A 24,137-nucleotide genomic window follows, 5' to 3' on the forward strand; every position below is an offset into this window, starting at 1 on the left:
AAAACTTGGCAGATTGTATGTTCTGGCAGTTACAGGTTTACAAATTATAAATTATTTTGTCTATTGAGTTTAACTAGGCGGGTTAGTAGTTGTAGCCTGCCAATTTGTTTTTCAATCGATCATGAGTCAAGCGAGTCGATCTCGGCCGCCCATTGTTGTAGAACTTTTCTTGTGCCTCCGGTGCGGCGTGTTACATGCAAACGGTCGCGCGACCAGAGCACAGCGCTCGACCGCGCCGCGCACTTTGCCGTGTCGCGCAGGCAGGCAGGCAGCGCCGCAGCGGTAAGTTGTGTCGCCCTTTGCTGACTGAAAAACTGTCGGAGCGAGCAGCAGCGGCAGTGCTGTGAAAAGACATGGCAGCCTCTACGCTTTGCTCGAGTGCAATAGTTGCAGTTTGCAGCATGGTTTTCACCGTCCTTCCTCCAAAGAAAAGCTGCCGCGAGCTCATGCGACCTGTCGGGTACGGCTCGCGTGTACCGGTGCTTGCTCACGACACGAGAACTGGGTGTTTGGCGTACGGTTCGGACAGGAGTAAGTAAAGTTTACGGATAAGTTAAGCAGGTAATTGTCGAAATGGAGATGAAGGCTCGTGACGGCGCACAAGACTCGGTCCAGCCGCTGCCCGGCGGTCCAGACAAAAATGAGTAGAGATGTTGGGGTGGTGTCGTCAACCAATAGCGTGGGTGGGTCTTCCCGTTGAGGTTGAGGCGCGCACGGCCCGTGAGCTCCAGCAGAGCAGGACTCGATGAGCAAGTGCAACAGGATTTTTAGGGCATCTCCAACGGGGCGACCCATCCCACGCCCGCGCGTTCGGATGGGTCCAGCCGGACAAAAACCCGGCCCAACGCGGGACGCATCGCGACAAGCGGACGGCGCAGCGTCGGCGAACGACGCAAACCCGGCCCAAATCTGGCCGGGTTTGCGTGGCCGCGGATGGCACGCGGCGTCCTCGCGTGTCCGTCCTGTCCGCGTGGCTGGCCCACTCGTCGGTGCCTCGATCCTATTAAATGTGGACCGGGGAAGGGGACGGTCCCTATCCGGTCCCCACTTTCCACTCCGGCCGCACGCGCGAGCTCGAGGCTCCGCGCCGCCATGGCCCCGAAGCGCGAGTTCGAGCCTTCCGCCAACGACCACGAGGCCGGCAGCAGCCGGCAAGTCGCGCCGCCGGCGTTCGCAATGGGGCCGCCGGCGCCTCCCAGACGCGAGCGGATCTACGTCACCGTAGCGGTGGCGCAGATGTTCTGGGACGCCGGCGTCCCAATGCCTCGGTGGACGTGCACCTCCCACGGCCGGCACTCGAGCCCGGATCGGGTTCCGGTGCCGCCCATCCCGGCGTCGAGCCGCGCCCGCTACGCCGAGATCCGGAGGCGCCGCGCTCGACTGCCGGCGGACCTCCGGCGGGACCCCGCGTACGGCGACGCAAGTCCCAACCGGGACTTGTGGTTCGAGGTGGAGCACGATGCGCGGCGGCGCACGTGCTTCACATCCGCGACGGCGCGGCCTCGCGCGCAGCCGAGCACAGGCTGCTAGGCGGGCTGGCCGGGCCCCGGCTAGGGTTTGCTTTTTTTTAGTTTAAAGCCATATATGGCTTTCTTTTGTGTAAAATTTGCCCAAAATAGGGCTAAGTTTAATGACCAACTAGTTTAAATTTATGTTTTGTTCTTTTCCTTTTTCATTTTCATTTTTGTTTTATTTTATTACCAATGCGCTGCGTCCGCGCGTTGGGCGCAGCGTGCGACCCAAACGGACACGCGGACGCGGGCCGCTGTCCGAGTGTCCATTCGGCCACGCAAACGGCCCAAAACGGACGGCCCAGCGCGTCCGTTTGGGTCGCGTGGTTGGAGATGCCCTTAGCGTAATATCCGTGAGGTCCACTGGCCGCGCTCCTCCAGTCAAAGGCAAGATGAGAGTACCCCACAAGATAGGTAAGCCGGTGGCCTCGCACGCACGCACGGAGAGACATTCTAGCCTAGGTGCCTCTTTCGGTCGTCAACTCGCCGATCACTCGGCAGCGCCTGTCCGTGCCTCTCTAGTCTCTACTACACCTACACGGTGCCACGGCTGGCGGCAACGGGAGGTTTGTGCTTACATCGAGATTTTATCACTTAACACCACTAGTTGCTGACTTTTTATCACAAAACCACAACTTTCGTTTTTTTTATCACAAAACACCAACTCTTGGTTAATTGCTTGCACATAACAGGAGATCTCACATAACAGCCCATTAGGGCATGTACAATGGGGACGCTTAGGCCCAGACGCTAGGATTAGAATCCTGGATGGCGTTAGGCTTGACATCGGCGCAAAACTTTGCGGCGAGCGCTTAAGCGTTTCTATTCACAGGCGACAGGGAATCGTACGTGTCCTTCTATTCAACATCCTGCATGCAAGCACCAGAGCAAGCGCCCCGCATTGAGAGGATCAGCGCTTAGCCGATAATCTATTTTTTTAATCTTTATTTTAATTCGCTTAGCGCCTCTCTAAGCGGCTAGCAATGTACATGCCCTTAGTGTATTAGGGCCCAGCGTGGCACATAACAGGAGATCTCACATAACACGCTCGCACTCTATCTTCTCTCCCGAGCTCTTGGAGGTGAAGTTGTGCTTTGTAGACGTCCATCAATACAGAAGGGCGCTCACAAACTACCATATTGTGAATCAAAGGGACTTTGAATATTTGAGAAATGACCATGATAGGATAATTGTTTGCTGTAAGATCGGAGGCACATGTCCCTTTGCAATCATGTCATCAACTGTCAAAGGAGAAACAACCCATGTCATTCGAGGGATTGTTTTGCCTCACACGTGTGGGAAGACAAATGACAGTTCAAGAATTAATAGTGTTTGGGTGAGCAAAACTTATGAAGATCAGATTAGAAGTGAACCTAATATGAAGATTGGAGCACTCATTGACATGGTTAAGAGGCAGCATGGGATTACTATTTCCAAAATCATAGCTTATAGGGCAAAAACAAAGCACTAGAGGCAATTGATGGACACCACGGCCAGCTGCACCTACAACTCCACCAGCACCATCACACCAAGTCCCGTTTGCACCACCACGGCCAGCTGCACCTACAACTCCACCAGCACCATCACACCAAGCCCCGTTTGCACCACCACGGCCAGCAGCACCTACACCTACACCTCGGCAAACAGCACCTCGAGCTAGGCAAGCTCCAGCTGCGGCACGTCAAGCTCCAACACAACCAGCCCGGAAGCTCCAACACCACCAGCCCGGTAGCTTGTGTTTTGGTGAAATGAATTGCCTGTAGAAAGTATTGCCTGTAGCTTGTGTGTGATTCATATGATGAGGCAAACTAATGTTTTGTATGTGTTGTAAGGCACTAAATGTAAACTTAGAACATCTTGTCCAATTGCCTGTAGCTTGTGTTTTGGTGAAATGAATTGAAAATACATCTTGTAGAAAAGATGTACTATTGAAAAAAAAATGCAAATGTTGGTGTTTTGTGATAAAAAATCTATCAAATGGGCTGATTGGCTATCAAACCAGCTAATTACAACTACTGTGTTCTATGCAAAAAATTACACCAAGAGTTGGTGTTCTGTGATAAGAAAAACGAGAGTTGTGGTTTTGTGATAAAAAATCATCAACTAGTGGTGTTAAGTGATAAAATCTCGCAGCTTGTGCTGTTTGTGGTTGCCGATCGATTCGGCATGATAGGTTGTAATTTTTGAAGGGTCCATAAAAGCTTAAAAGTTTTAAAATGGTTCAGATATGTGGCTTAGAATTTAGAAAATGACCATTTACGAAAAAAGAATTCTGAAAATGGGAGAAACCGACTTTTTTTTACATGTTCCCAATCCTAGCACATGTTCTTACAAGTCGGTCTATTTTGAAAAAATTAACCTAAATATGGAAAAGATCTTTGTAAAATAACCTTGTTTCGAAAAGATTTCACAAAATAACCTTTTGTTTGGTTCCGCATCACATGGAGTCATGCTCGGTAGCATGACTCTGTTCCAGGTGGAGCCAAGCTGAGAAGCACGGAGCCGTTTCTGTTGGAGCCAAACTCAATAGCACGGCTCCATTCCGGGTGGAGCCAAGCCCAGATGCACAACGCCTTTCCAGGTGGAGCCAAACTCAGTAGTATGGCTCCGTTCCAGGTGGAGCCAAACTCAGTAGCATGGATCCATCCTAGGTGGAGCGATTGTTCTTAGCCGTTTTCCAACAGTAATTGGGAGTCGTTCATGCACCTAGCGAGAACCAAGGTTATTGAACCCAACATAGAGGTTTGCATCATCTCGGACCGCCACCAAGAGATACTCAACATAGGTATTTTATATTTTATGCTTATTTTTATTTTGATTGTTATGTGTGCAAAATTAGAAGATGTACCGTAGCAAATCTCTATTCTTCTCAATTTGTTCTTAACTGTTTTTTTGATATAACTCATTTGAACCGGGGTGACACGTCACCATAGAGTGCGAGCTCGATGCGGTTCATACCTCTGGCAGGATCATCATACATTTCCTCGTTATCACCATTGTGGTGATAGAGTAGAGTGATGGAAGGCATAATATAGGTTTTCATATTGTATTTTATAGGTTCTTTTTCAATTTGTTAACTTATAAAGTGTTTTTTATCATAAAATATAACCAGTCATAGATTTTGCCATATATCGTTGCTATATTATTCTATTTGTATTTGCGATGTTCTTCCTCGGCAGCTCGAGATGCTTTATTATGAAGTATAACTTGTCACATATTTTATTATCTATCATTGCTATATTAGTCTATTTATCTTTGCAATGTGCTACCTAAGCAGTTTGTGTTCGTGGGTGCGATCTAATACGAATAAGCATCAGGTTGTAGGTGCGATATAATACCAATAAGCATCAGGTTGTAGGTCACAACCACAGAGCGAAAGAGCATCCAGACTCTCTAGGGTATCACAACGAATTGATGGACACTTATTAACCAAACGCTAGTATGATAACTTGGAGAGGATGCGGAGGCACCACAAAACTTCGCACATGCATCTAATAAGGCTTGTCAGCGAGCGCCTTATATATGACAGGTGTCGCGCGCATAAGTGACCCGAAGTCATTTCTGACAAGGTTATGGTGCAGGGCGACTATCTGTCAGAGCAGGGGTTTAAGTGCCCGTCAGCGATAATTTTGCACACATAAAAATCTAAATGAAAATAAGCATAAAATTGAAAATAACTGTCTTGAGTATCCCTCGTTGACGGTTCTAGGTGATGCAAACCTCTCTTTTAGATTCAATAAGCTTGGTCCTCACTAGGTGCATGAATCACTCCTAATTTTTGTTAGAAAATAGTTTAGGACCTTGGTTTCACCTGAGACGGAGCCATGCTACTGAGCTTGGCTACACCTGGAATAGCATTGTTGCTTCTGAGCTTGGCTCCACCAGAGATAGAGTCATCCTATTGAGTTTGGCTCCACCTAAAATATCGCCGTGTTTCTTAGCTTGACTCCAGCTACTGAGCATGGCTCCATCTTTAGAACCAAGTTATTTTGTGAGATCTTTGTAGATTTTGTCAAAATGGACTGCAAGTCGCCGCTCCTCGATCATCTTGTTGCCTTCTGCCCCGCCACCTCTATGTGGTCAATGGGTTACGGACAGAATCATGACGTTTCTCTGGCCGTAAAGCACGGCCAATTACACTAATTACCACCTGGCCAAACTAAACCCAAAGTTTACTTCACGCTCGCGTTTTACCATGATCGTCTCTGCGTGCTGTAAAAACCCGCAACAATTATTGACAAGTTGTTCTTTTTTATTTTTTTGGACGATAAATGAGCACGATAAAGCTTGCTGGGGATGGGATGGCCGGCTAGCTACATTATTTCCTTCGACAAATTTGGGTTGCTACTACGATTCCAAAAAAGGACCTGGGTAACCAAAATCAGTTATTTGCGTGTGCGTTGCTTCATGTCGAAGAAACCTGATATCAGTGGACGTGTACAGGAAGGCAGGTACACACAGCTCCGGCCTTTGCAACGTTCGGATTCCGTTGCGGCAACGTTCGGAAGAGTTGATCGACGGATTGGACGCTACTGTACTATTACGCTTCTAAAGATACTACTTCAATTTACAATTACCTTGCATTCTAGCTTTTGTTAAACTAAAAGTTTATGAAGTTTAACTTTAAATAAAAGAAAGTTATTAACATTTATAATTTCGAATGCATATAATTTAAAATATAATTTGTGGCGATTCTAATACTACCTCTTGCTGGAATTTTGGGCATTTGGCCTTGCCCAGGCCCATTATCAAATTCTGAAACTCACTTGACCATTCCAAAAATCAGTGGCAGCACTAGTGGGGCTGAAGTTTATTCCCACATTGCTAGTTGGAAGAGAGTTGGAGTGGTAGGGCTGTTCTAGTCCTAGTAAGTGAGTGAGAAGAGAGAGAGAGCCCTCGCGCACTCCTCCTCCTCCGCCGCCCGCCTCGCCTCGTCCCGCGCCGCGGGTTGCGGGAATCTCGCCGAGCCGAGCTTATCTTTTTGTTGTTTGGGAAATTAATTGTGTAATCAATTTTGAGTCATTAACGGACGCGTTACTCAGCCGTTTTGCCTTCCGGTTTTTCTGGATCGTGACCGTGCCGACTCGGACGTGGGACGACCTTCCCGAACCGCACTACATAAGACCCTTCGCAACCCTAGCCGCCACTACCAGACGCATACGCGACTACATGTTTCCAGTTCATTGCGCCACCGCCTTCGTCTTCCTCATCCCGTCCGTCGACGTGCACCGACTGCCGGGACAGTAGGCCTCCGGAACCCTGCCTCTCGTGAACCTGTACGGGTGAGGGGCAATCAGGTTTTTGGGGAGCGCTCCGGCGCAACTACTGGCATCACGACATTGTCATCGGACGACGAGTTCCTCCACACCGACAACTACTTCCCGGACCTCAGCGACTTCTTCGATAACCTCAACATGGGCGACAACGACGCTGCTGCGAAGTATGTGATCTTGTCGTTTCTCTTTCAGTTTCGGTTTGAGTTTCTTCTTCTAGTTTCTGTGGTAGATGCAATCGGTTTGTCTTGTTTAGATGTGATCTGTTCATCTACATTACTAGTCTGCACGATTAGTTTATTTGTTATTTTCATAGTCATGATTTATCAATTACTTGTTCGGATTATTTCATATGGATATTTGCTTATATATTCAACAATCCAAAAACCTGATTATAGGCAAATCAATTCAAGCAGCGTTGCTGCCGCTACTCGACCTCCCCTCTTTGATGGTATGCATTACAAGAGTGGCGCACAAAGGTAGTTCTATGGTTTACAAACCTTGGCAGTTTTAGCGCCACGAATGCTAGACATGAGGGGCCTTTCTCTGCAGAGGAGCAGGAAAAGTTTGAGAAGGTCGACGCCATGTTTAAGGCGGCCTTGTTCAGCATTCTCGGGGACAACATTGTTGACCCGTACGTGGCTTTCGACCATGGTAAAGATGCGTGGGATGCGCTCGAGGCTAAATTTGGGGTCTCGGACGCTGGCACTGAACTGTATGCCATGGAGCAATACTATGACTCCATGATGACTGATGAGCACTCTGTGGTTGAGCAGGCTCATGAGATTCAGTCCCTTGCCAAAGAACTCGAGCAGTTTAAGTGTACCTTACCGGACAAATTTGTGGCCGGTGACATTATTGCCAAGCTTCCTCCCTCGTGGAGGAACTTTGCTACTTCTCTGAAACATAAGAGACAAGAGTTTTCCGTTTCGGATCTCATTGGCTCGCTTCATGTGGAAGAGAAGGCGAGAGCAAAGGACACACACGCTCGTAGTTTTGAGGGAGGTTCTAGTGCCAATGTGGTACAAAAGAAGAACTTCCAATCTCACAAGTCTAAGAATAAGAACAATGGAAAAGGCAAGTTTGATGAGAAGAACAAAGCCTCCAACTCAACCAACTTCAAGAGGAAGACTCCTTATAAGAAGAAAGGGAACTGCCATGTTTGTGGCGCTCCTGGACATTGGGCTCCTGATTGCCCAGAACGCCATGATCGGCGTGGGAACAGTGGCAAGTCCGCAAATGTTTTCATTGGCGTTGATACTAAGATGAAGGACGTTGGGTACGGTATTTCTCCTACTGTCCTTTCAGTATGTAATTCTCCTGATTGGTGGATAGACACCGGAGCCAATACACATGTATGTTCTGATGTTTCTATGTTTTCTTCTTATCAGGTCGCAAGGACTTCCTCTGTGCTGATGGGAAACAGCTCACGTGCTTTTGTTCGTGGTGTTGGTACGGTTGATCTGAAGTTTACTTCGGGAAAGACCATCCAGCTGAAGAATGTGCATCACGTTCCCTCCATTAATAAGAATCTCGTTAGCGGATCACTTTTATGTCGAGATGGTTTCAAGTTGGTTTTTGAGTCCAATAAAGTTGTAATTTCCAAGTGTGGAGAATTTGTTGGAAAGGGTTATGTGTGCGGAGGCTTGTTCCGCTTATCTTTGTCAGACTTATGTACTCAAATTATTAATCATGTTTGCAATGATAGTGAGTCCGATATTTGGCATTCACGACTTTGTCATATTAATTTTGGGTGCATGACGCGGCTAGCGAATATGAATATAATTCCGAAATTTGCTATTGTCAAGAAATCCAAGTGCCAAGTATGTGTGCAAACTAAGCAACCACACAAGTCTCATAAGACTGCGGAGGCCAGAGGCTTGGCACCGCTGGAGCTTATACATTCAGATCTTTGTGAAATGAATGGTGAATTGACAAAAGGACGAAAAAGATACTTCATGACTTTAATTGATGACTCTACTCGATATTGTTATGTGTACCTCCTGAAATCTAAAGATGAAGCTCTTAATCACTTCAAAATCTTTAAAGCTGAAGCAGAAAACCAACTTGATCGAAAGATCAAGCGGCTAAGGTCTGATCGTGGTGGAGAGTATTTTTCCAATGAGTTTGATTCTTTTTGTGCGGAACATGGTATTATCCATGAGAGGATGCCTCCCTACTCACGTCAGTCAAATGCGGTGGCCGAAAGAAAGAACCGTACTCTAACTGATTTGGTTAACGCCATGTTAGATACATCGGGTCTATCCAAGGCATGGTGGGGGAGCCGATATTGACTGCATGTCATGTCCTAAATCGTGTCCCCACAAAGAACAAAACCATTACCCTGTTTGAGGAATGGGAAAAGAAAAGGCTAAAACTCTCTTACATACGAACTTGGGGCTGTATGGCGAAAGTAAATGTGCCGATACCCAAGAAGCGCAAGCTTGGACCAAAAACTGTGGATTGTGTTCTTCTGGGATATGCATTTCATAGCATTGGCTACAGATTTTTGATAGTAAAATCTGAGATATCCGACATGCATGTTGGTACAATTATGGAGTCGAATGATGGGACTTTCTTTGAGGACATCTTTCCTATGAAAGAAACGTCCAACTCATCAATTCAGGAGATGCCCAGTTCATCTACTCATGAATTATTTCCTGAACCTATCATGGCTATATAAAACTTTGATAATCTTGTGGAGGATGACGATGAAGCTCCCAAAAGGAGCAAGAGACAGAGGACTGCAAAATCCTTTGGACATGATTTCATTGTGTACCTCATGGATGACACTCTCACTTCTATTTCAGAAGCCTATGCATCTCTGGATGCTGACTTCTGGAAGGAAGCTGTCCGTAGTGAGATGGATTCCATCTTAGCCAATGAAACTTGGGAAATTACTGATCGTCCTTATGGGTGCAAACATGTAGGATGTAAATGGGTGTTCAAGAAAAATCTTAGGCCTGATGGTACTATTGAAAAGTACAAGGCACCGTCTTGTGGCCAAGGGTTATACCCAGAAAGAAGGTGAAGATTTCTTTGATACATACTCACTTGTTGCCAGACTGACCACCATTCGAGTGCTACTATCCTTGGCTGCTTCACATGGTCTTCTCGTTCATCAAATGGATGTTAAGACTGCTTTCCTAAATGGAGAGCTTGAAGAGGAAATTTATATGGAGCAGCCTGATGGATTTGTAGTAGATGGTCAAGAAGGAAAGGTGTGTAAATTACTGAAGTCTTTGTATGGGCTTAAGCAAGCACCTAAGCAGTGGCATGCAAAGTTTGAAAGAACTTTAACCGCTGAAGGCTTTGTTGTAAACAAAGCTGACAAGTGTGTATACTATCGCCATGGTGGGGGCGAAGGAGTAATTCTTTGTCTCTATGTCGATGACATATTGATATTCGGGACCAACCTTACTGTGATTAAGGAGGTCAAGAAGTTCCTATCTCGTTGTTTTGAGATGAAGGACTTGGGAGTAGCTGATGTGATCTTAAACATTAAGCTGCTGAAGGATGACGATGGTTCGATTACATTGCTTCAGTCCCACTATGTGGAAAAGATCCTGAGTCGCTTCGGGTATAGCGACTGCAAATGTTCTCCAACGCCTTATGATCCTAGTGTGATAATTCGTAAGAATAAAAGAATTGCTAGAGATCAATTGAGATATTCACAGATCATTGGCGCGCTTATGTATTTAGCCAGCTCCACGAGGCCTGACATCTCCTTTGCTGTAAGTAAACTCAGCCGTTTGTGTCTAGACCTGGAGATGTTCATTGGCATGCTCTTGAGAGAGTTTTGCGCTATTTGAAAGGCACTGCGAGTTATGACATTCACTATACTGGGTATTGATACGTCTCCAACGTATCTATAATTTCTTATGTTCCATGCTAGTTTTATGACAATACCTACATGTTTTATTCATACTTTATATCATTTTTATGCATTTTCCGGGACTAACCTATTAACAAGATGCCGAAGCGCCAATTCCTGTTTTCTGTTGTTTTTGGTTTCAGAAATTCTACACAGGAAATATTCTCGGAATTGGACGAAACAAAAGCCCACGGCCCTATTTTCCACGGAGTGTTCCAGAACATCGAAGAAGAGTCGGAGACGGCCAGCAGGGGGGCCACCCCATAGGGTGGCGCGGCCCCACCTCCAGGCGCGCCGAGGTGTGGGGAGCCCACCTCGGGACTCCCCCGACGCTGCCTATTCGCCTATATATTCCTTCGTATCGGAAAACCCTAGTACCGAGAGAATACGAGAAAAGTTCCAGAGACGCCGCCGTCAACCCCATCTCGGGGGGGGGGGGGGGTTCTGAAGATCACCTCCGGCACCCTGCCGGAGAGGGGATTCATCACCGGAGGGCTCTACATCACCATGCCCGCCTCCGGACTGATGCGTGAGTAGTTCATCCTTGGACTATGGGTCCATAGCAGTAGCTAGATGGTTGTCTTCTCCTATTGTGCTATCATGTTTAGATCTTGTGAACTGCCTATGATGATCAAGATCATCTATTTGTAATGCTACATGTTGTGTTTGCTGGGATCCGATGAATATAGAATACTATGTCAAGTTGATTATCAATCTATCATATATGTGTTGTTTATGATCTTGCATGCTCTCCGTTGCTAATAGAGGCTCTGGCCAAGTTGATACTTGTAACTCCAAGAGGGAGTATTTATGCTCGATAGTGGGTTCATGTCTCCATTGAATATGGGGGAGTGACAACAACCCCTAAGGTTATGGATGTGCTACTGCCACTAGGGATAAAACATCAATGCTTTGTCTAAGGATATTTGTATTGTTTACATTACGCACAGTACTTAATGCAATTGTCTGTTGTTTGCAATTTAATACTGGAAGGGGTGCGGATGCTAACCCGAAGGTGGACTTTTTAGGCATAGATGCATGTCGGATGGCGGTCTATGTTCTTTGTCGTAATGCCCTAAGTAAATCTCATAGTAGTCATCATGATATGTATGTGCATTGTTATGCCCTCTCTATTTGTCAATTGCCCAACTGTAATTTGTTTACCCAACATGTTATTTATCTTATTGGAGAGACACCACTAGTGAACTATGGGTCCATTCTTTTACATCTGAAATACAACCTACTGCAATCATTGTTCTCTGTTGTTCTCTGCAAGCAAACATCATTCTCCACACCATACGTTTAATCCTTTGTTTTCAGCAAGTCGGTGAGATTGACAACCTCATCATTAGTTGGGGCAAAGTATTTTGATTGTGTTGTGCAGGTTCCACGTTGGCGCGGAATCCCCGTGTTGCGCCGCACTACACTCCTTCACCAACAACCTTCACGTGCCCTTCATCTCCTACTGGTTCGATAACCTTGGTTTCTATCGAGGGAAAACTCGCTGCTGTACGCATCATACCTTCCTCTTGGGGTTCCCAACGGACGTGTGCTTTACCGTCACAAGCGCGCTACTTTTCCGGCGCCGTTCCCGGGGAGATCAAGACACGCTGCAAGGGGAGTCTCTCACACCCAATCTATTTACTTTGTTTATTGTCTTGCTTTATGTTATTTTCTTTCTTGTTTGCTTTCTTTATATCAAAAACACAAAAAAATTAGTTACTTGTTTTACTTTATTTAATTCGGTTTTGCTTTATTTATTTTTATTATTGCTAAAATGAGTAGTCCTGAAGTTGAAGTTCGTTCGTTTAAGCAACAAAGGGGAGAAAGTTTTAAAGATGCTTGGTATAGAATTAGTGATGCTCATCATAGGTGCACTAAGAAACACTCCACTATTATCCTCCTTAGAAACTTTTATGTTGGTATCTCTAGCTAGAATAGGTATGTTCTTGATACTCTTACAGGGGGTAATTTCCTAGGTACTCCTGCTTTAGAAGCTAGTTACATCATTGAGAGTCTAGTTGGAATACCACCTGTTAATGAAGCTAAAATTGAAATCTCTCTTGAGGATGTCATGAAAAAGTTGGAGGCCATAGAGAAAAATCTTCCAAGTGTTGAGACTAAATTGGGAATATTACTTGATAATACTGATAAACTTGATAAATCCCTAGGAGAAATTAATGAAAGAATTGATGTCTTAGAAACTTGTGCTATCCATGATAATCAAACCCATAGGATTGGTGAACTTGAAGAAGCTATGGGAACCTTGGGTTCAACTTTTTCTTCTTTTAAGTTTAAGGAGAAAGCTTATGTGGGTAAGGAGCAAAAGTTCATGTATGTCCCTAAGATGCCAAAGCCAAAGAATCATTATGAGCTTAAAATTGATAAAACCCTTAGTACCACTATGAGAAATTTAGATAATGAAGGATCTAAGATACCTTTTGCGACAAGTTATGTTTTTAGGGAAAATTATGATGTTGATGCTTCTTCCCTTGATGTTACTTGATTTTCACTTTCTGCGCCTAGCTGAAAGGCGTTAAAGAAAAGCGCTTATGGGAGATAACCCATTATTTTATTTCTGCAAATTTTGTTTTATATTTGAGTCAAGGTGCTTGTTACTACTGTAGCAATACCTTTGTATCTTTATTTTATTGCATTGTTGTGCCAAGTAAAGTCTTTGATAGAAAGTTGATACTACATTTGGATTTCTGCGCAGAAATAGATTTTTAGCTGTCACGGTTTTGAGTTGTTCTCTCTGTAAAAAAATCTAAAAATCTTGAAAAGATTCATGAGTAATCCTCAGATATATACGCAACTTTCATTCAACTGGAGCTTTTTCATCTGAGCATGTTAAGTGCCTCGAAAAAATTCGTCTTTACGGACTGTTCTGTTTTGACAGATTCTGCCTTTCATTTCGCATTGCCTCTTTTACTGTGTTTGAGTGGGTTTCTTTGCTCCATTAAATTTCAGTAACCTTGGGTAATGTCCGGAAGTGTTGGGAATGATTGTGTCCTTGCTGAACATGTGAATTTTTGATTATGCACTAACCCTCTAATGAGATTGCTTTGAGTTTGGTGTGAAGGAAGTTTTCAAGGATCAAGAGAGGAGGATGATATAATATGATCAAGAAGAGTGAAAAGTCTAAGCTTGGGGATGCCCCCGTGGTTCATCCCTGCATATTTCAAGAAGACTCAAGCATCTAAGCTTGGGGATGCCCAAGGCATCCCCTTCTTCATCAACAACTTATCAGGTCACCTCTAGTGAAACTATATTTTAATTCCGTCACATCTTATGTGTTTTACTTGGAGCGTTTGTGTGCTTTTATTTTCGTTTTGTTATTTTCATTCTCTGAATAAATCGGATCCTAACATGCTTGTGTGGGAGAGATACACGCTCCGCTTTTTCATTTGAACGCTGGTGTTCTTCGCTTTAACTTTTAATGTTCATGGCAAAAGCCGAAAGCCGCTGCACTTATTGCTATTTGGTTGGAAACCGAAAATGCTTCATATGGTAATTGGTATATTGTCTTGAATAATTTGATACTTGGCAATTGTTTTGAGCTCTCAAGTAGATCATGTTTAAGCTCTTGCATCATGTAGTTTAAACCTATTAGTGGAGAACTACCGTAGAGCTTGTTGAAATTTGTTTTGCATGATTGGTCTCTCTAAGGTCTAGATATCTTCTGGTAAAAGTGTTTGAGCAACAAGGAAGACAGTGTAGAGTCTTATAATGCTTGCAATATGTTCTTATGTAAGTTTTGTTGTACCGGTTCATACTTGTGTTGCTTCAAACAACCTTGCTAGCCAAAGCCTTTTACTGAGAGGGAATGCTTCTCGTGCATCCAAAACCTTGAGCCAAAACTTATGCCATTTGTGTCCACCATAACTACCTACTATGTGGTATTTTTACGCCATTCCAAGTAAATACTTCATGTGCTACCTTTAAACAATTCAAAACTTTATTACTCCTTATTTGTGTCAATGTTTTATAGCTCATGAGGAAGTATGTGGTGTTTTATCTTTCAATCTTGTTGGGCAAACTTTCACCAATGGACTAGTGGCACATCCGCTTATCCAATAATTTTGCAAAAAGAGCCGGCAACGGGGTTCCCAGTCCCAATTAATTAACTTTCATTAATAATTCTCTTCACGTGTTTTGCCCTGATTCATCAGTAAGCAACTTAATTTTGCAAATAGACACTCCTCCATGGTATGTGAAATGTTGGAAGGCACCCGAGGATTCGGCTAGCTATGGCTTGTGAAAGCAAAAGGTTGGGAGGAGTGTCATCCATAAATAAAAATTAAGTACATGTGTAAACAAAAGAGAAGAGGGATGATCTACCTAGATGGTAGAGATAACGTCCTTCATGGGAGCCGCTCTTTGAAAGTCTGTTTGACAAGGGGGCTACCATTCGTTGACAACAACAAACACCTCTCAAAACTTTACTTTTATGCTCTCTATAAGATTTCAAAACTTGAAAAGCTCTAGCACATGATTTAATCCCTGCTTCCCTCTGCGAAGGGCCTTTCTTTTACTTTATGTTGAGTCAGTTTACCTACTTCTTTCTATCTTAGAAGCAAACACTTGTGTCAACCGTGTGCATTGATTCTTACATGCTTGCTTATTGCACTCATCATATTACTTTGTGTTGACAATTATCCATGAGATATACATGTTGAAAGTTGAAAGCAATTGCTGAAACTTAAATCTTCCTTTGTGTTGCTTCAAAACCTTCTATTAAGAATCTATTGCTTTATGAGTTAATTCTTGGGATTTCTATTTTCGTGCCCTCGGGTCGTTAGTTGTACTCAGTTTTCCCCAGCCCCTTTGTTTTTCCTCAGTTTTCCCCAAGCCTATGTCTGAAACCCGCAGAAGGAGCTCAGACGGAAGGAATCCGTTTATTTGGACGTTCTGTGCTGACGTGTTGCGCCGCGTCGTCTGTGGGGCCGCGTCGTGTGGGGCCGCGTCCTGTGGGGCCGCGTCGCGTGGGGCTAGTAGAAAGGGACCGCGTGGGACAGGACGAGAAGCGTTTGGTCGCACGTGAGCAGGAGCTGGGTGACAAGGGATTAACTTGTCAATGCCTATGGATTGTAGGCTAGGGTTTAGTTAGAAGTAGAGGGCAAGTAGATCTCGAAGGTTTCAGCCGAAAAGTACTCGACGAATATGAAAACTAGGGTTTGCAGACAATGATTAGATGATCTTCTCGTCCCTCGACCCCCCTTTATATAGGTGGAGCCGAGGGATTCGTGCTATACAAGGATTACAGAGTCCGGGATGGTTTCTAACTCATCCCGCCAGATTACAAATAACACTTCCTATTACAACTCTATCTTTTCCTTAAATACATCTTGGGCTCTCGAGTCTTCTTATTCTTCGGGTAGTGGGCTTTCAATAAACCCCAGGTACTATATTCGGCAGGCCCATTTGGGATGCCTATGTCACTGGGTTTTGTCTCTCTCGGCCCAAATTGGCATTTTTAAGAGCACCTTTTCCCCTCTTTCTCTCTCTGTCATTTTCACCAAATTAGTATCAAATCTAGAGAAGCTTCTATTTCTGTCTTTCTTCAATATGGCAGCAAATCTAGTAGCAAATCTCTGGGGTTATTTATGCCTTTTGGCCCTCATTTTTTGCCCAATATGGCAGCAAATCTAGTAGCAAATCTAGAAGCTAGTATATGATAAATTCACAACAGACATAATCACAAAACTAAGTATAATACATAAACTGCATATAGCAGCCAAAAGCGAGCAATAACGTTGTTAATGTTCACGACAAACTAAGCTGAAAAATATACAAGACGCACGCAATGTATGGACAACAAGAAGATTAGGATGAATGAATTTGTTCTTCATTCCTCCCCATATATTTCTTCCTCCCTCCATTCGTGCATATCCCCAAGGAAATATTCATTGAACTCCTTCCGTCTGCAGTGTGAGGCCAATACATCCTCCAAACGGTATGGCCTGTGTTCATTTCTCATACCGTAGAGTCCTATTCTATCCACACGTAGTGGCCACTCGTCCCAGGCCTTTGTATCATGAGAGTACTCTCTGATATAACCCAAATCCGTGTAGTAGATGCTGCCAGGTCGAAGTGTCGGATACACTCTGGTGTCGATGGAGATACACCGGATATAATTCACGAAGAAGGCATTACTGCCAATGTTACTGACCGGATGGAGAGAGCGGCTCTGAGTGTCCACACGGTACACCAATGGTTTGCCCACCAAAGCCTCGCTGACCAACAACACAAGCAGCAGATCACCATCCGACTTCACAAGGTAGAACTTCTGACGTCCAAGTTCTGGAAATGAAATTAGTGTCTCCATCTTGACAGTGCTCGCGGCTGCTGCAACTGTACATTGGTGCACACTATTCTTCCGATCTCAAAATTGTCCGCAGCTACCGCATACGGTTCACCATTGAACGGGGTAATGCAACGCGGACAATGGTTCTTGATCGAAAATCTTCCTTCTCCCCAATCTTCATTTATATCCTTAGTTGGAGTGCTCTCATCGACCCAACCAATTTCCGGCGGGTAATGTGCGGCAACGAAGACCATAGTCGGGGATTTGATAACAGCGACGGATTTCAGAAAAACAGATGGCATCTGCGCCTCAAACATAGTGTTCGATTTCTTTGTGAGTGGGTTCAGCAGCCGTATCTTGTGCGGCAGGTTCTTCTGGGCAAGCACGATGACACCACGGCAAAAGCCGACGAAGTAGTATCTAAAATATATTGATGAAGATAATATTCAGCACTAAGATGTGTTTAAGATTGAAAATAAAAAGGTAGATATGGAGGAATTTGAACCTTGTATGAACTTCCGATAGATCTATGGTGACGTAGCGTGATGTGCCGAGTTGGAGGAAGGTGAACTCAGCGACGCGTGGAAGGGCGTGGTGTAGCATGATCCATTCGTCCGGGTGCACGTCGGGCTCGGGCAAACCTGAGCGCCAATTTCTGCGGACTTGCCTCATAGCGAGTAGGTGTCGGCGTACTCCTCGTTCGCCGATAAGCATTGGCCGATCCCGTGAAGTGGTCCATCAGCCGAGAGAGAGGCCCGAGTTCACGGAGGCGCCGCGCTTGGATGCGCCGCCCTCGGAGGCGACGCGCTCGGCGGCGACGGGCTCAGCGGCGACTGGCTCGGCGGCGACGGGCGCGGAGGCGACGGGCTCGGAGGCGACGGCCGCCGGCCGCCGGCGCATTCTTCTTCTCCATCGTCGGCAGGGTAGCGTGCGTACGGCGGTTGGGGTTTTTTCGATTTGAAGAAGTTGATGGGACGTGAGAGGGGTGGTTTCGTGCGTGAGCGAGAATGAGACGACTGTGTGCAGAGGGAGGGAGGGAGGGGCTTACGCGTCCTAAATGCGACCCGCGTCCTACGCGTCCACTATTTGCACGTCTGCACCGCGACACGCGTCAACAATGACACGTCTTCCACTTCTGCACCGCAATACGCTTCCTCGGGTCTAACCCTGGAAATTTAGATATACTCAGGTATACCCCCGAGTCATATACTAGCATTTTTTGTGTGCTCAGTTTTCTCCTTGAGTGCTAATACTGGCTAGTGTAATATACTCAGTTTTACCCTCAAGTGGCTGGTCAACGAGAGTCAACAAATGGGATTAACTAGTTAAATGAGTTATTTAATGTGCAAAAAATTCCGAAAAAGAGTGGCACTTACTCATGGAGTCTTTACCACAAATTGCCACTTCTCAAATCATAGATAAATCATAGATAAATCAAGTTTCACCACAAATTGCCACTTCTCAAATCACCTAGTAGCTATGAAGGTGCATGGTTTTCCATAATAAGCCCTACCCAAAACAGCTTTCCCCAAAACATACTTTGTGTGAATGAGGCCATAATTTTCACACTCATGTAGATTTGTATTGCAAATAGTTTGAGGTAGGCCAAGATGGGTTTCATTGTACAAAACACGCATTTTCCATTTTTTAAATCTCATATTTGAATCCCTTAGTCCGTTTACTACTCACTTGCCCTTGGTTTCTTGATACTACTCGGCTTTGCCATCTCCCTTCACAAACTCTCACAGACGCCCAACATTGCCCTGATTGGTCTAGCCCATGTCACGCGGATCGTGCCCGCCGACCGTTGATCGTATGATATAACGGGCAGGATAACCCCTATCTCTCTCTCCGGTCGGGGCCACCACCCTCTCTCTCTCGTCGTCGGTTAGCTTCACGCAAAGTTTGGTTTTCTGCATTATTTTTCACGAGCTAAATTATAAACTCTTTTTAGGCATTACTTTTCACGCAAAAAATGATAAACCATCACCGATTTGTTGTAGCCATTACTTTTCACGCAAAAAAATGATACACCATCACCCATTTCTTGTAGGGATTGTACCCATTACTTTTCACGCAAAAAACGATAAATCATCACCGATTTTGTTGTAGCCATTACTTTTCACGGAAAAATGATACACCATGATGGCGTGTATTTCACACGTTCGTTGGGCAACCCCAAGAGGAAGGTATGATGCGCACAGCAGCAAGTTTTCCCTCAGAAAGAAACCAAGGTTTATCGAACCAGGAGGAGCCAGGAAGCACGTTGAAGGTTGATGGCGGCGGGATGTAGTGCGGCGCAACACCAGGGATTCCGGCGCCAACGTGGAACCTGCACAACACAACCAAAGTACTTTGCCCCAACGAAACAGATGAGGTTGTCAATCTCACCGGCTTGCTGTAACAAAGGATTAACCGTATTGTGTGGAAGATGATTGTTTGCAGAGAAAATAGTAAAACAAGTATTGCAGCAGATTTGTATTTCAGTATTAAAAGAATGGACTGGGGTCCACAGTTCACTAGAGGTGTCTCTCCCATAAGATAAAAGCATGTTGGGTGAACAAATTACAGTCGGGCAATTGACAAATAGAGAGGGCATAACAATGCACATACATGTCATGATAAGTATAGTGAGATTTAATTGGGCATTACGACAAAGTACATAGACCGCCATCCAACTGCATCTATGCCTAAAAAGTCCACCTTCAGGTTATCGTCCGAACCCCTTCCAGTATTAAGTTGCTAACAACGGACAATTGCATTAAGTATGGTGCGTAATGTAATCAATAACTACATCCTGGGACATAGCATCAATGTTTTATCCCTAGTGGCAACAAGCACAACACAACCTTAGAACTTTCTCATCATCGTCCCGTGTGTCAATGCGAGCATGAACCCACTATCGAGCATAAATAATCCCTCTTGGAGTTACTAGCATCAACTTGGCCAGAGCCTCTACTAATAACGGAGAGCATGCAAGATCATAAACAACACATATGCAATAACTTGATAATTAACATAACATGGTATTCTCTATCCATCGGATCCCGACAAACACAACATAGAGTATTACGGATAGATGATCTTGATCATGTTAGGCAGCTCACAAGATCCAACAATGAAGCACAATGAGGAGAAGACAACCATCTAGCTACTGCTATGGACCCATAGTCCAGGGGTGAACTACTCACTCATCACTCCGGAGGCGACCATGGCGGCGTAGAGTCCTCCGGGAGATGAATCCCCTCTCCGGCAGGGTGCCGGAGGAGATCTCCAGAATCCCCCCGAGATGGGATTGGCGGCGGCGGCGTCTCAGTAAGGTTTTCCGTATCGTGGTTTTTTCGCCTCCGGGGTTTCGCGACGGAGGCTTTAAGTAGGCGGAAGGGCAGAGTCGGAGGGCCGACGAGGGGCCCACACCACGGGCGGCGCGGGCCCCCTTGGCCGCGCCGCCTTGTGGTCCGGCCACCTCGTGGCCCCACTTTGTATGCTCTTCGGTCTTCCGGAAGGTTCGTGGCAAAATAGGCCCCCGGGTCTTTGTTTCGTCCAATTCCGAGAATATTTCGTTACTAGGATTTCGAAACCAAAAACAGCTAGAAAACGAGAACCGACACTTCGGCATCTTGTTAATAGGTTAGTTCCGAGAAAATGCACGAATATGACATAAAGTGTGCATAAAACATGTAGGTATCATCAATAATATGGCATAGAACATAAGAAATTATCGATACGTCGGAGACGTATCAAGCATCCCCAAGCTTAGTTCCGCTCGTCCCGGCGAGTAAAACGATAACAAAGATAATTTCGAAGTGACATGCCATCATAACCTTGATCATACTATTTGTAAACATATGTAGTGAATGCAGCGATCAAAACAATGGTAATGACATGAGTAAACAAGTGAATCATAAAGCAAAGACTTTTCATGAATAGTACTTCAAGACAAGTATTAATAAGTCTTGCATAAGAGTTAACTCATAAAGCAATAAATCAAAGTAAAGGCATTGAAGCATCACAAAGGAAGATTAAGTTTCAGCGGTTGCTTTCAACTTGTAACATGTATATCTCATGGATAATTGTCAACATAAAGTAATATAACAAGTACAATATGCAAGTATGTATGAATCAATGCATAGTTCACACAAGTGTTTGCTTCTTGAGGTGGAGAGAGATAGGTGAACTGACTCAACATAAAAGTAAAAGAATGGTCCTTCAAAGAGGAAAGCATCGATTGCTATATTTGTGCTAGAGCTTTTATTTTGAAAACATGAAACAATTTTGTCAACGGTAGTAATAAAGCATATGAGTTATGAAAGTTATATCTTACAAGTTGCAAGTCTCATGCATAGTATACTAATAGTGCCCGCACCTTGTCCTAATTAGCTTGGACTACCGGATCTTTGCAATGCACATGTTTTAACCAAGTGTCACAATGGGGTACCTCCATGCCGCCTGTACAAAGGTCTAAGGAGAAAGCTCGCATTTTGGATTTCTCGCTTTTGATTATTCTCAACTTAGACATCCATACCGGGACAACATGGACAACAGATAATGGACTCCTCTTTAATGCATAAGCATGTAGCAACAATTATTATTCTCATATGAGATTGGGGATATATGTCCAAAACTGAAACTTCCACCATGATTCATGGCTTTAGTTAGCGGCCCAATGTTCTTCTCTAACAATATGCATGCTCCAACCATTAAGGTGGTAGATCTCTCTTACTTCGGACAAGACGGACATGCATAGCAACTCACATGATATTCAACAAAGAATAGTTGATGGCGTCCCCGAAGCATGGTTATCGCACAACAAGCAACTTAATAAGAGATAAAGTGCATAAGTACATATTCAATACCACAATAGTTTTTAAGCTATTTGTCCCATGAGCTATATATTGCAAAGGTGAATGATGGAATTTTAAAGGTAGCACTCAAGCAATTTACTTTGGAATGGCGGGTAAATACCATGTAGTAGGTAGGTATGGTGGACACAAATGGCATAGTAGTTGGCTCAAGTATTTTGGATGCATGAGAAGTATTCCCTCTCGATACAAGGTTTAGGCTAGCAAGGTTATTTGAAACAAACACAAGGATGAACGGTGCAGCAAAACTCACATAAAAGACATATTGTAAACATTATAAGACTCTACACCGTCTTCCTTGTTGTTCAAAACTCAATACTAGATATTATCTAGACTCTAGAGAAACCAAATATGCAAACCAAATTAGCAAGCTCTAAGTATTTCTTCATTAATGGGTGCAAAGTATATGATGCAAGAGGTTAAACATGAGCACAACAATTGCCAAGTATCAAATTATCCAAGACATTTTAGAGTTACTACATGTAGCATTTTCCAATTCCAACCATATAACAATTTAACGAAGAAGAAACTTCGCCATGAATACTATGAGTAGAGCCTAAGGACATACTTGTCCATATGCTACAGCGGAGCGTGTCTCTCTCCCACAAAGTGAATGCTAGGATCCATTTTATTCAAACAAAACAAAAAACAAAAACAAACCGACGCTCCAAGCAAAGTACATAAGATGTGACGGAATAAAAATATAGTTTCAGGGGAGGAACCTGATAATGTTGTCGATGAAGAAGGGGATGCCTTGAGCATCCCCAAGCTTAGACGCTTGAGTCTTCTTAGAATATGCAGGGGTGAACCACCGGGGCATCCCCAAGCTTAGAGCTTTCACTCTCCTTGATCATATTGTATCATACTCCTCTCTTGATCCTTGAAAACTTCCTCCACACCAAACTCGAAACAACTCATTAGAGGGTTAGTGCATAATAAAAATTAACATGTTCAGAGGTGACACAATCATTCTTAACACTTATGGACATTGCATAAAGCTACTGGACATTAATGGATCAAAGAAATTCATCCAACATAGCAAAAGAGGCAATGCGAAATAAAAGGCAGAATCTGTCAAAACAGAACAGTCCGTAAAGATGGATTTTATTAGGGCAACAGACTTGCTCAAATGAAAATGCCCAAATTTAATGAATGTTGCGTACATATCTGAGGATCACTCACGTAAATTGGCTTAATTTTCTGAGTTACCTACAGAGAATTAGACCCAGATTCGTGACATCAAAGAAATCTGTTTCTGCGCAGTAATCCAAATCTAGTATTTACTTTACTATCAAAGACTTTACTTGGCACAACAAAACACAAAACTAAGATAAGGAGAGGTTGCTACAGTAGTAAACAACTTCCAAGACTCAAATATAAAACAAAAATACTGTAGTAAAAACATGGGTTGTCTCCCATAAGCGCTTTTCTTTAACGCCTTTCAGCTAGGCGCAGAAAGTGTAACTCAAGTAACATCAAGAGATGAAGCATCAACATCATAATTTGTTCTAATAATAGAATCATAAGGTAACTTCATTATCTTTCTAGGGAAGTGTTCCATACCTTTCTTGAGAGGAAATTGATATTTAATATTACCTTCCTTCATATCAATAGTAGCACCAACGGTTCGAAGAAAAGGTCTTGTGGAGCTCTTTCCGTGTGCCATTCAGAGTAATTAACCATCATATTATCAAGAAGCCTTGTTGCTTCACCAAGAGTGATGGACATAAAGGTACCTCCAGCAGCTGAATCCAATAAATTCCGCGAAGAAAAATTTAGTCCTGCATAGAAGGTTTGGATGATCATCCAAGTAGTCGATCCATGGGTTGGGTAATTTTTAACCAAAGATTTCATTCTTTCCCAAGCTTGAGCAACATGTTCATTATCCAATTGTTTAAAATTCATTATGCTACTCCTCAAAGATATAATTTTAGCAGGGGGATAATATCTACCAATAAAAGCATCCTTGCATTTAGTCCAGGAATCAATACTATTCTTAGGGAGAGATAGCAACCAATCTTTAGCTCTTCCTCTTAATGAGAAAGGAAACAATTTTAATTTTATAATATCACCATCTACATCTTTATACTTTTGCATTTCACATAGTTCAACAAAATTATTGAGATGGGCAGCAGCATCATCGGAACTAACACTGGAAAATTGCTCTCGCATAACAAGATTAAGTAAAGCGAGGTTTAATTTCAAAGAATTCTGCTGTAGTAGCAGGTGGAGCAATAGGTGTGCATAGGAAATCATTATTATTTGTGCTAGTGAAGTCACACAACTTAGTATTTTCAGGGTTGGCCATTT

Source organism: Lolium rigidum, chromosome 3 (assembly GCF_022539505.1).
Source record: "Lolium rigidum isolate FL_2022 chromosome 3, APGP_CSIRO_Lrig_0.1, whole genome shotgun sequence".
NCBI lineage: Eukaryota > Viridiplantae > Streptophyta > Magnoliopsida > Poales > Poaceae > Lolium > Lolium rigidum.